Here is an 11,056-nt window from a genome sequence, read left to right on the forward strand (position 1 = left end):
ATACTAGAAATTCTGAGTGATTATTCATGCGAAAGAGGGGAAGATACTATAAAATAGCATGTTGCTGTTTTGGTAATTTCTTCCCGACACAAGAATATACATAATGTATAGGGTAAAAATGGTTTATAACGAATGGTCGAAGGGTAACATAACACGTGGAACCAAAGATAGGCAAAGGGCAAGTCAAGGAACAATTAATATTGAATACAACGAATGTAATTGATATCAGGTAAATCCCGAAGGGAGCATAGTCGATGGGAGAAGGTCAAGGGTTTTCCATCGGATAACATTCAAGGAAGAAATATTCACTAACATTAAATAATCGACTGTTGCAGAGAATATTTGCATTCATGGTCTGTCGTTACGTGTTCATCAATGACTCTTTTATTATCATTTAAGAGGAACTTGATCCTAAAACTTTCTGATACAAACGCTTTATTTTCCTACTTTTGCTCTCGATTTAACAACTTTATTTGCACTTCATCGTTATTTTCACTTTTGATCTCATAGACACTGTGTTCGGAGCCAGGCTCGTTATCTTATTCAATTTCAATCACTAATCTTAATATTAATCATGATTTTTATCATTTTTTGGATCAAATCAATTTGCTTGTCTATAAATCATGTAACAAATTTAACTGTACCATTTTATGAGTAAACAGTTTGGCGCCCACCGTGTGGCAAAGACAACTGTGCAATTGCTTTGATTCATACATTATTATTAACTAGTTTTGATTCTTTCCTTAGTAATAATCAGATATGACAGCTAATAATGTCAACAACACACACAATGCTGAGGCACACGAAGAATTGGCCCGGCAAGATGACTCAATCAGTAATACTCGTAATGAAGGGGATGAGACGACCCCGGTTTGAGAAGGTCAGTACCCTCGGCATGTGCGGGAATCTACTCTCGATGACGCGGAGGAGGAACATGTCATGGAAACAGTTAAACTCCTGAGAGAACAGCAGAAAGCGATTATGAATTACCTCACAAGGTAAGATCAGGTGATCACAGATTTAAAACAAGCATTGTCAGGCACCTCCAATAACGCAAACAAAAGGGTCCCGATTCCTCCCAGTGTTCCTGCAAATCAAATGGTCCAGAGGGTCGATAATAACACCCCAAGGGGTGAAGTCGGATTCCGCGAAGCCGGAGGGACCGGCAGCGGATCTGAGAATAACAACGGGAATGATCCCTTTAAAACCGAGCTCACGAGGTTTATGAGAGAAATGCATAATGCTAGCACTATAACAAAAATGGGCTTTAGCGGCGATAAAAAATAGCATTGGCAGCAATAACAATAGCCGCTATATCATTTACCGGCGATTGGTCTTTAGCCACTGAAGTCAGGGTCGGTAAAGCCTTTAGCGGTGTTTCTGACAAAAGCTGGTAAAAGGTATGGCTTATTGCCGCTAAAACTCATTTGCTTTAACGGCAATATTTTACGGCAATTATTATGGCTGCTAAACCCATTCTAAAACGGCTAATAATACCCCTTTACCGTCCATTTTTATAGCTGCTAAATTCAAAACATTTGTCGCTAAAAGTCCATACCTTTAGCGGTAATTGTTTTGTAGCAATTAGAATGACAATAATATCTCTTCTAAAAATATATTAGTATGCCCCTTTAGCGTCCATCTTAATGGCTAGTAAAGTCAACTAAATTTCCGCAAAAGTCATCTTTAATAGCAATATAATGGCTACAATATCCCTATATAAATGTCTTAATTTATCCTTTTATTATTAAGCCGGTATATCCTGTAAAATTATCGCTAAAAGTCACAAGCTGTAACGGTAAGTTTTAACCACCATTAAACTGCGATAATAGTAAAGCATGTCACTTTAATCTGCTCATAATACTAAAAAAATTAGATAAAGAAAGTGTCAGTAAGTTAATATGTGCTTGAAGTAATATGAGCATATGGATCACAGAATAGGGAAAGAAAGGAAAAGAGTATACAAAGACGTTTACAAAATACTATTTTCATCTTTACAAAGACATTGTCTAAGAACTTTGTCTGCGGCAGGGTACAACTAATGAAGCGTGTCTAACTCGCACATCACATATTGCAATCTTACCGCTAAAACAAAGCCCTAGGGACTTTGAAGAAATATTTTGATCAGTAAAAAAACATTGTGATATGCCTATTCACACTTTCGTATTAAAGAAACAAATAACAATGATGCCCTCAAACATGACACAAACAAAGACTAAAATTAAAGGTAAGAGGATTTGCTTTAGAAAAATTTATCGGGGAACTGTAATTCTAGAAAGTACATATGAGGTTTCAGCAGTAAATATATATATTAGGAAAGGATGGTAAAATTTCTTCAAAATTATCAATTAACTTAGAAAGCTTGAAAATTTTCCAGCCAACAAAAGCTCTTCATTCTCCAAATATCATCTATGTGCAGTATAAAAGAAGCTGCTTCTACTTTTAATTTCTTTCACTTTTAAAATAACAAGCCATTCATATATTTAGTAAATGAAAGGGGTTCTCCCCATAAGAAGCACAACTTCCTTCACTTATTCACTCATCAGCAAGCATTCCTGCATTGTTAGAGTCTACTAGAACCATTTAAAAACTAAAAAAACTAAGGACCACACAAACATTATACAGAATCTCCAAGCATAAAATATGAAGAAGTTAAAGGCATAAAAGATGAAGCAGAGCAATTTAGTGATGCCTAAATGAAGCAACAAAACTAAGCAACAATGTGTAAGCTCAATCAAACTATCTTTCAAGAAATTCATATTACTGTTGCAATGAAAAACAACTGATGATTAAGTCATAATGCAAGTAAATAATATAGCAGTGGATGTTCAAACTGAAATATCCTTTGAACACATACATACCTTTATCTCAAGAGCAGAAACTTTTTGATGGTACTCTTCTTACAGAGATTCAACTTCTACATCATTGGACTTCCTTCTTAGATCCTCAATCTTCTATAAACCTCAATTTTCCTACTGTCAGTATATATTATTCATTTTGATCATATCTTAATTATTATATTTGGTTTAATGCAGATGCTAAAATTGGATCCACATTACATATCAAATGTACCAGGAGAGATTAGTTTACCTGTTGGTTTGATATTGTTGATAACAACTTTTTCGGCAATAACAAGCAAAATGTTTGAGCTTTTCTTCTACACTCACTACAAAACACTGCCCTAAGCTTTCACTGAAGAAACTAGCTTTCCAGATTCAAAGGGCACCTATTTTTCTATCAGATAAGTAGGTTTGTTGATCAAAATCAAGTATACCTTATACTTATTCTCTAAGTGCACTTTTCAAATACTCTCTATTTTTACACCTTTTGACTAAAAAATAGTGTAAACATGCAAAAGATATGCAAAATGATGGTTCACACAAAGAGACAGATCCACATACAAATTTGCTTTGTTCACACCATGTCCAATGAAAAGCTTGGATTAGAAATCCTAAGCTTCATAAAAAGATTTTAGCTAACAGAGTGGGACAGGGAATATCCATAAAGAAAGATAGAAGGATAATAAAGTGTACACACATTTGAACTCAAACTTAATCTTTACATTATTCACGTTTTATTATTAAGTCCAATATAATGCATCTACACTATTTATATTCTTACATTTAAAGCGTCAAACAATTTAATAATTTGACCTGAAGGACAAATTGGAGATATGTCATATTTCTTGCTAATTGCTATTCTACATGTACATCTGAGAGACGGGAAGCTCCATGTCCATACAACAGAAGGATGGAAAGTTAGGGAATTTGAGGTTTCATGTATGTCAGGAAATAAAGGGCAACTAAGACACTGTACTAGGCTTTCTTATTAGTCCATCTCACCCAATTAGGATAGCAGTGGCATAAGAATTCATGAAACAAAGAAATCAGGAATTAACTTTGATAACCAAGCATCCTAGAAATGATTAAGTTGGCTCCAGAACAAAATTTTAGTTGTATAGTTTTAAAAATAACCTAAAACCAATCAAATAACACCAAAATCAGTAGGTCAAGGTTTTGGGGATTCAAGTCAAGCTTCAGTTGGTGATGTTAAAAGCGTTAAAATCCGAAAGCAAAATATGCCTGGAAGTTGCTCCAGAATTTGATTCCCAAGTTGTTCTTTATTCTCTCTAAATCTCATGTTTCAGGTGGAAGGTAGGTCTTTTCTTTCCTTTAAGGAGGGAAATTCAAACAATAGAAAACCCAAAATAGTAGCTTGCCGAAGGATAAAGATGAGTAGTACCGTGAGACATTGAAGTATTTTCAGTAACATTAGGTATAATAGTCCATTACTCACATAATATTGCTTAAGAATTCACATAACAATATAATAGTCCATTACTCACATAATATTGCTTAAAGAAGAGATAAATATATGAAGTCACCTTAAGAAACCACAAAAAGAGATTAGAACCAAAGCCCTTTTATTTTCTTTTTCTGATGCAATGTGCCTGCTACAATTACCTTGATTGCAAGAACAATTGACCTTTATAGAGGATGAGGAAATCCCTCTAATGCATGACCTTTATAGAACAACATTATGATAGGTGTACAACAAAGGATACCTATTCACCTTGTTCCTTTATTGATCTCAGGTTTCCATTATAAGTTACACACTGTTGAAGATGTAACTTTTGAAACAAAACATCCGTAAAATTCATAAAGTACATTGCAAATGCCTCACTTGCAGAAATAATTTACTGATCCACTTACCCATAATACATGTAACACATCAGATACATGATATTATATTCTTCTTGGCAGCATTTATATACAAGAAATCAACTTGTATAAATTACATGAATATTTTTTTCAAGTGTCTTTCAGCAAAAACTATTTGGAAAGATTCTCAAAGCAAAGAAGTAGCAATGCATTAGTTTGCCCACACAAAAAGAAAGGAAATTAAGTTGCTAAAAAGGCATGATTTGCTATTGCTATCAATTTAATTCCTTCAATATTTAAACACCACCAAGCAATTTGCTTTTGCTGTGTGATGACAGTAATCATATTATTTCAAAACCAAATAAGAAACTAAGGACCATTTAAAGAAACCATGGGAAAACTAATTTTGCTCCTATGTTTAAGAGGCAACAGTCTCTAAACTAGAACATTTGCAGCACAAGAAGTACTAACTACTAATTGAATATTAAAATCCCATAAGTGCTGCTAGGGGTGTGTATTCGATTTATCGATTCAATTTTGATACTTATCGATTATCGATTTGTACATATGCTTATAGTTATCGTTTCAATAAGGTTTCGATTTTTTAGATTTTGATTTATCAATTTTTGGGGCTTATTGAATCTGTTATCGATTACACCAATAAGAAAAGGGTATTATAGAATAAGGGTATAAAAACAATACCACAATTGTGGTATAAATAATTGAAGATTTCTTATACCAGAACAAAAAATTCAATCAAAGGCGGATAACACAATCCTACATTTTACCCCAAGATTATTATCCCTAATCCTTGCAACTAAACGACCCCTTAATGTTCATTAATTATCTTTCAGGTTCACTGATGCAAGTAATGGGTAGCGAAAGCACATCTACTATAAAGCAGAGTTGATAGAAGCTGCATCAGGAAAACAAACCTCCGAAAATGTTAATGATGTTGATCTCAACTTTTTCTGGCAAGCAAAGATAATAGCTGACACTACCTCACTGGAGTTGGTTGCAAATGGTAGCACAATGAATGAGATGAAGAAAGAAGGAATGCTTGTGGCGCTGGAGAAATTATTGACAACATCCACAAGGGGATCAGCAAACACGACATCAATGACAGTGCCGAGCAACAACAATAGAACAACCTTAACTGCAATTGATCTAGGATTCTCAATGTTATACTCAATTTTTCCTATGAATTTTATATATTCAAAATACTTTCAAAATAGCATATATATATATATATATATAATTATTCCCAATTGTTTTAGCCTACTTTAAGATTTAATTGCTTTTATAATTACAAAAATTGATTCCAGTATTTTTAATTTAATATTTATATATTATTAATTAATTTAGTACCTTTAATTTGTTTCAAAAATCATTTTACTTATTTTTATAAAATAAAAAGGGAAAAAGTGGCTATTTAAACACTAGCCCTATTTTATTTCAATTATAGCCCAAATCACCCCCCCCCCCAATTAACCCAATTTCAAATCCCCAATTGACCGGCCCAATTTCAATTTAACCCGCCCCTGACCCAACTAATCTAACCCGCCTGACCTTCCCTTTTGATCCAGGTCGTTGATCATTTTGATCAATGGCCACGATTTTCCCTTTCCTTTTTTAATTCACAAATACCCCCAACCCTACTTTATTTCTCACCAACCGCCGCCTCTAAACTCTCAAACTCTCTCAAATACTCTCGAACCTTCCCTAACCCTAGCCCCCTTTCACTGTCTTCTGTCACACCTCCTTTTTCATCTACACCCGCAAGGGCGTAAAGGAGTTTTTCTATTTAAAGGACAATCGGAACAGGATTTAATTATTAATTATGCAGAGTCGCCACTTGGAGATTAATGGTGTCCCAAGTCACCGGTTGAATCCCGAACCGAGGAAATTTATGACCCTGTTAACAGTCCGCGAACCAGAAATCCGAGTAAGGAATTCTGTTAACCCGGGAGAAGGTGTTAGGCATTCCCGAGTTCCGTGATTCTAGCACGGTCGCTTAACTGTTGTATTTAATTTTATCTGATTTCAGAACATGTTTTTGCTTATGTTTTTTTTTTAATTTCAAACCGCTTTTATTATTATTATGAGAATTGCAACGTCGTGAAAACGGGTCTCGAACCACGTCACAATCAATGCACCCGTGGTCGTTGACACATTTCGACTCCGTTGAGATTCGGATTTGGGTCGCATCAATGCGTGTCACACATCCTTTTTTCACTACCTACACCCCGCAAAAGGGCGTAAAGGAGTTTTTCCAATTAAAGGACAATCGGAACGGGATTTAATTATTAATTATTCAGAGTCGCCACTTGGGAGATTAATGGTGTCCCAACTCACCGGTTGAATCCTGAACCGAGGAAATATATGACTCTGTTAATAGTCCGCGAACCAGAAATCCGGGTAAGGAATTCTATTAATCCGGGAGAAGGTGTTAGGCATTCCCGGGTTCCGTGGTTCTAGCACGGTCGCTTAACTGTTGTATTTGATTTTATATGATTTTAATACATGCTAGCTTATGTGTTGTTTATTCGTAAACCGCTTTTTATCATTATTTATTTTAAAAGAATTGCGACGTCGTGAAAATGCGTTTCGAACCACGTCGCAATCGATACACCCGTGGTTGTTGATACATTTCGACTTCATCGAGATTTGGATTTGGGTCGCATCAATGCGCACCCGAGTTTAAGAAAGTAATTTAATTAAATCGTGCCTAAAGATGCTAACATAGTATTATTTTGGGGAAAAGCCATGAAGTTCGCTAAACGACCATCCCAAATTCTAATTATTTTGATAATTATTTATTGAGGGCCCCACATTTATCTATTTGTGTGGTGAGGCTCGTCTCAATTTGTGGACCTCTTTTCTATCATTATTTATTTTTAGGAATTACGACGTCATGAAAACATGTTTCGAACCACGTCACAATCAATGCACCCGTGATTGTCAACACATTTGACTTCATCGAGATTTGGATTTGGGTCGCATCAATGCACACCCGAGTTTAGGAAAGTAATATTGTTAAACTAACGCGCCTAAGGCAACTACGCGTTTTTAAATTTGCGAGGGCCATGGAAATTCAACTAAATAGTACGCCTCGAATTCTAAAGGAAAAGCATTCAACTAGATGAACTACGGATATTCATATTTAAAGCGACTTTGAAAGGAAGTATCGCAACTACGTCACGGGAACCATACCCGTATTTATGACAATTATTTAATTAACGGGTCTAAAGCAAATTACGAGAGTTCCTGGATGTTAGCGGCCCGGGCATGCTCATAACGAAAATATCAACTAAAAATACGAATCTAAACTATAACTCGATTGACTAAAGAGAACTATACTTATCATTTCTTATATCAATTAATAAAGCAACATACACGATAATGAATTTGAACCGAGTGTGGATGGCTGCTAGTGTAGCCGTAGTAAATGGATATCTGCTCAAATATGCCGCGACATTTTAGCAAGTAGCAACTTTAACACACAGCAGCTCGCAACAAACTTGAAAATCTCCAGGTATAACATATATCAAAGTCCTCACAAGCAGAAGCTAAGTCTCAAAGTTGTATATGCTTCATTTCTCAAATCAGAAAAGCAACGACAACAAGTCTCATTTAACACATAAACGTAAATCCAATTTATAACAAAGATACACACCTTTTATTGCTATTTTAATATGATAACAACTGACTTAGAGGTCTATTGAAAGAATAAAAAATAAATCAAAGGAATTAAACAAAGCATTTTAATTGATAACAAGCATTTTAATTGAAGATCAAAGGAATTAAAGGTTTTTACCTGATGAACAAACGGAACAAGCTATTGACGAAACCTCAAACCGGCAAACTCGACTCAAATGAAACTACATCGGTTTTAATGAAGATCCCTGAAAATGTAACATCCGTCCAGATCAGTCGCCGGAATGTTCAGCAGTTTAAACAAAGTGTGAAAAGCAAAGGATGAGGTCGTAGCTGGTCGTCGCCGACTCCAAAAGACAACGAAAGATTTCTGGATGAGCAACCACTCTCTTCTCTGTATATGGCTGTGTTTGTGCGTGTGGAGAAGATGGCGGGGGAGTGGTGGAGGTGGTCCAGTTCGTTGGGAGAAGGTTGAGGATGAAGATGGAAGTGAGGTGATGGCTGGTTCTCTATGTCCGTCGAAGAAGATGATGACGTGAAGAGAGGTGTTTTTTGTATTGTGCAGCTTGTTCTAGCTACTGTTATAAGACGTGAAGAAGAGATGAAGAAGCTTCATGCAGCTTCTTTCATGCGCAGCTTTGATGCGTTTTTCTTCAGCTCCTTCCTCCTTTTTTCTTTTCTTATTCTTTTTCTCTTTTTTATAGTATAGAGTCTAGGTTGTAGGGTTTTAGGTTAAGGGGTATGGGCCTAGGAATTATGGGCTTGACAATTGTGGGCTAGGTCCAAAATTAGGCCTAACGATGGGTTGCTCGAGCCCAAGCTTTATTCTTTTGCCGTGAATGAGATTAAAAATACGCGCCCATTTATTAATTAGTCCTACTATTAAAACAATTTATTAAAACAAAACTAACCATTAAAACAAATCTATTTTTTGTATTTTCAAACATTATATTAAAAATAAAAATACGATACTATTTTTATATTTTTCTTTTGGATTAAAAATGATTACAAATATTAATGAACTTATTATTATTATTATTATTATTATTATTATTATTATTATTATTATTATTATTATTATTTTATTTTCTTGTACTAAAATAAAGTAAAAGAGTCAAAATTACTTAAAATATCTATATTATGCCTAAATTGAATATTTTACTCTAATATATGAAAGATCTTGGGGAGGGTCAAAAATCACATGTCTACAGCTGCCCCTCTTTGACTGGAAACGTACGGATTTTTCAGACAAAGACTGACTAGACAGGTTTTTGACCCGACCCTTATTTGGAGAGACTGAAACTAAGAGAAAAGGGAAATGTGATCGAGCCCTGGTATCTGAGCTACCTACATATCCTTGGCTATAAAGGAATCAAGCCACGTGTAGTTCAGAAGTGAACGAGGTGATGGAGTACCGAGGTTGAGAGTCGAGGTTCCGTCCGAGGCTCTGGTCCGCTGTCCCGTTATTACATCAAAGTCAAAATTGAAAAAGACTAACTAAGCCTATCAGCTACAAGTTACAAGATTCCTATCTATGAGTCTTCTGAAGCTTAATCTTGAGTCTTGGTTGGTGCTTCATGCGGACCCTGATCTGAATCTTGATTCTTGTTGGCCGCAGGTGTTGGTTCAATCCTCTTCCGGGTCAAGACCAGTCGTGTAGTGCTTGTGACCTCGGCCATGTCTTGATCAGCTCACATCCTTCATCAACTTCTGAATTGCATTCTGAATTGCATTCTCTTTTTCTGCTTTTTCAGGTGGGCGCATGATTGCTGAACCTGAACTGTCTTCCCTTGTTACTTGACACTATTTTCCCTTACACTTTGAGCCATTTTCCCTGAAACTCGATCTGTCTTCCTTCGAAGTTGTTTTCCCTAGAAACTTGAGTTGTTTTCCTTTGTTCTCCAGGTGAGCGCCCTATTTTCCAGGCGGGTTCCTGATTTTCGAAACTTGAATTGTATACCTCTGTTCTTCAGGCGGGTTCCTCTATTATATAGGCGGGCTCCTGACTTCCGAAACTTGAATTGTATGCCTCTGTTCTTCAGGCGGGCTCTTGACTTCAAAAGACAAAAAAAATCGATTGAAAACTAAAATTTGAATTATATCACCTCTATTCTTCAGGCGGGCTCCTGATTGCTAAATTGGAAATCGAATGTATTCCTCTATTATCCAGGCGGGTTCCTGACTTCCGAAACTTGAATTGTATGTCTCTATTCTCCAGGCGGACTCCTGACTTCTGAAATTTGAAATGTATTCCTCTATTATCCAGGCGGGCTCCTGATTTTCGAAACTTGAATTGTATACCTCTGTTCTTCAGGCGGGTTCCTGACTTCAAAAAGACAAAGAAATCATTTGAGAACTAAAAATTTGAATGGTATCACCTCTGTTCTTCAGGCGGGCTCCTGATTGCTGAAACTTGAATTGTATGTCTCTATTCTCCAGGCGGACTCCTGACTTCCGAAACTTGAAATTGAATGTATCACCTCTATTATTCAGGTGGGCTCCTGACTACTGAACTTGAACTGAATGTATTCCTCTGTTATCCAGGCGGGCTCCTGACTTCATAAAAATAAACGAACCAAGAAAACTTTCTGCCCCAGTTTGGAAACTAGGTACATGTTACTTGATATTAATAAGAATTTGATTAAAACTTGACTTGAAATACCTCTATTATACAGGCGGGCTCCTGACTTCCGAAACTTAAATTGTATGCCTCTGTTCTTCAGGCGGGCTCCTGACTT

The 11,056-nt window shown here is 36.0% G+C and overlaps 1 long non-coding RNA gene across 1 annotated transcript; it reads right to left on the reverse strand.

Moving 5' to 3' along the window:
* Positions 1-621: 621 nt before the first annotated feature.
* On the reverse strand, positions 622-5,839 carry LOC104214380 (uncharacterized). Its single transcript, XR_011403210.1, has 2 exons — positions 2,862-5,839; positions 622-957 (listed from the first exon to the last, which is right to left on the reverse strand). It is a non-coding gene; the product is annotated as an uncharacterized lncRNA (long non-coding RNA).
* Between the last annotated feature and the right edge of the window lie 5,217 nt (positions 5,840-11,056).

The sequence above is a fragment of the Nicotiana sylvestris genome, chromosome 10 (genome assembly GCF_000393655.2).
Source record: "Nicotiana sylvestris chromosome 10, ASM39365v2, whole genome shotgun sequence".
Lineage (NCBI taxonomy): Eukaryota > Viridiplantae > Streptophyta > Magnoliopsida > Solanales > Solanaceae > Nicotiana > Nicotiana sylvestris.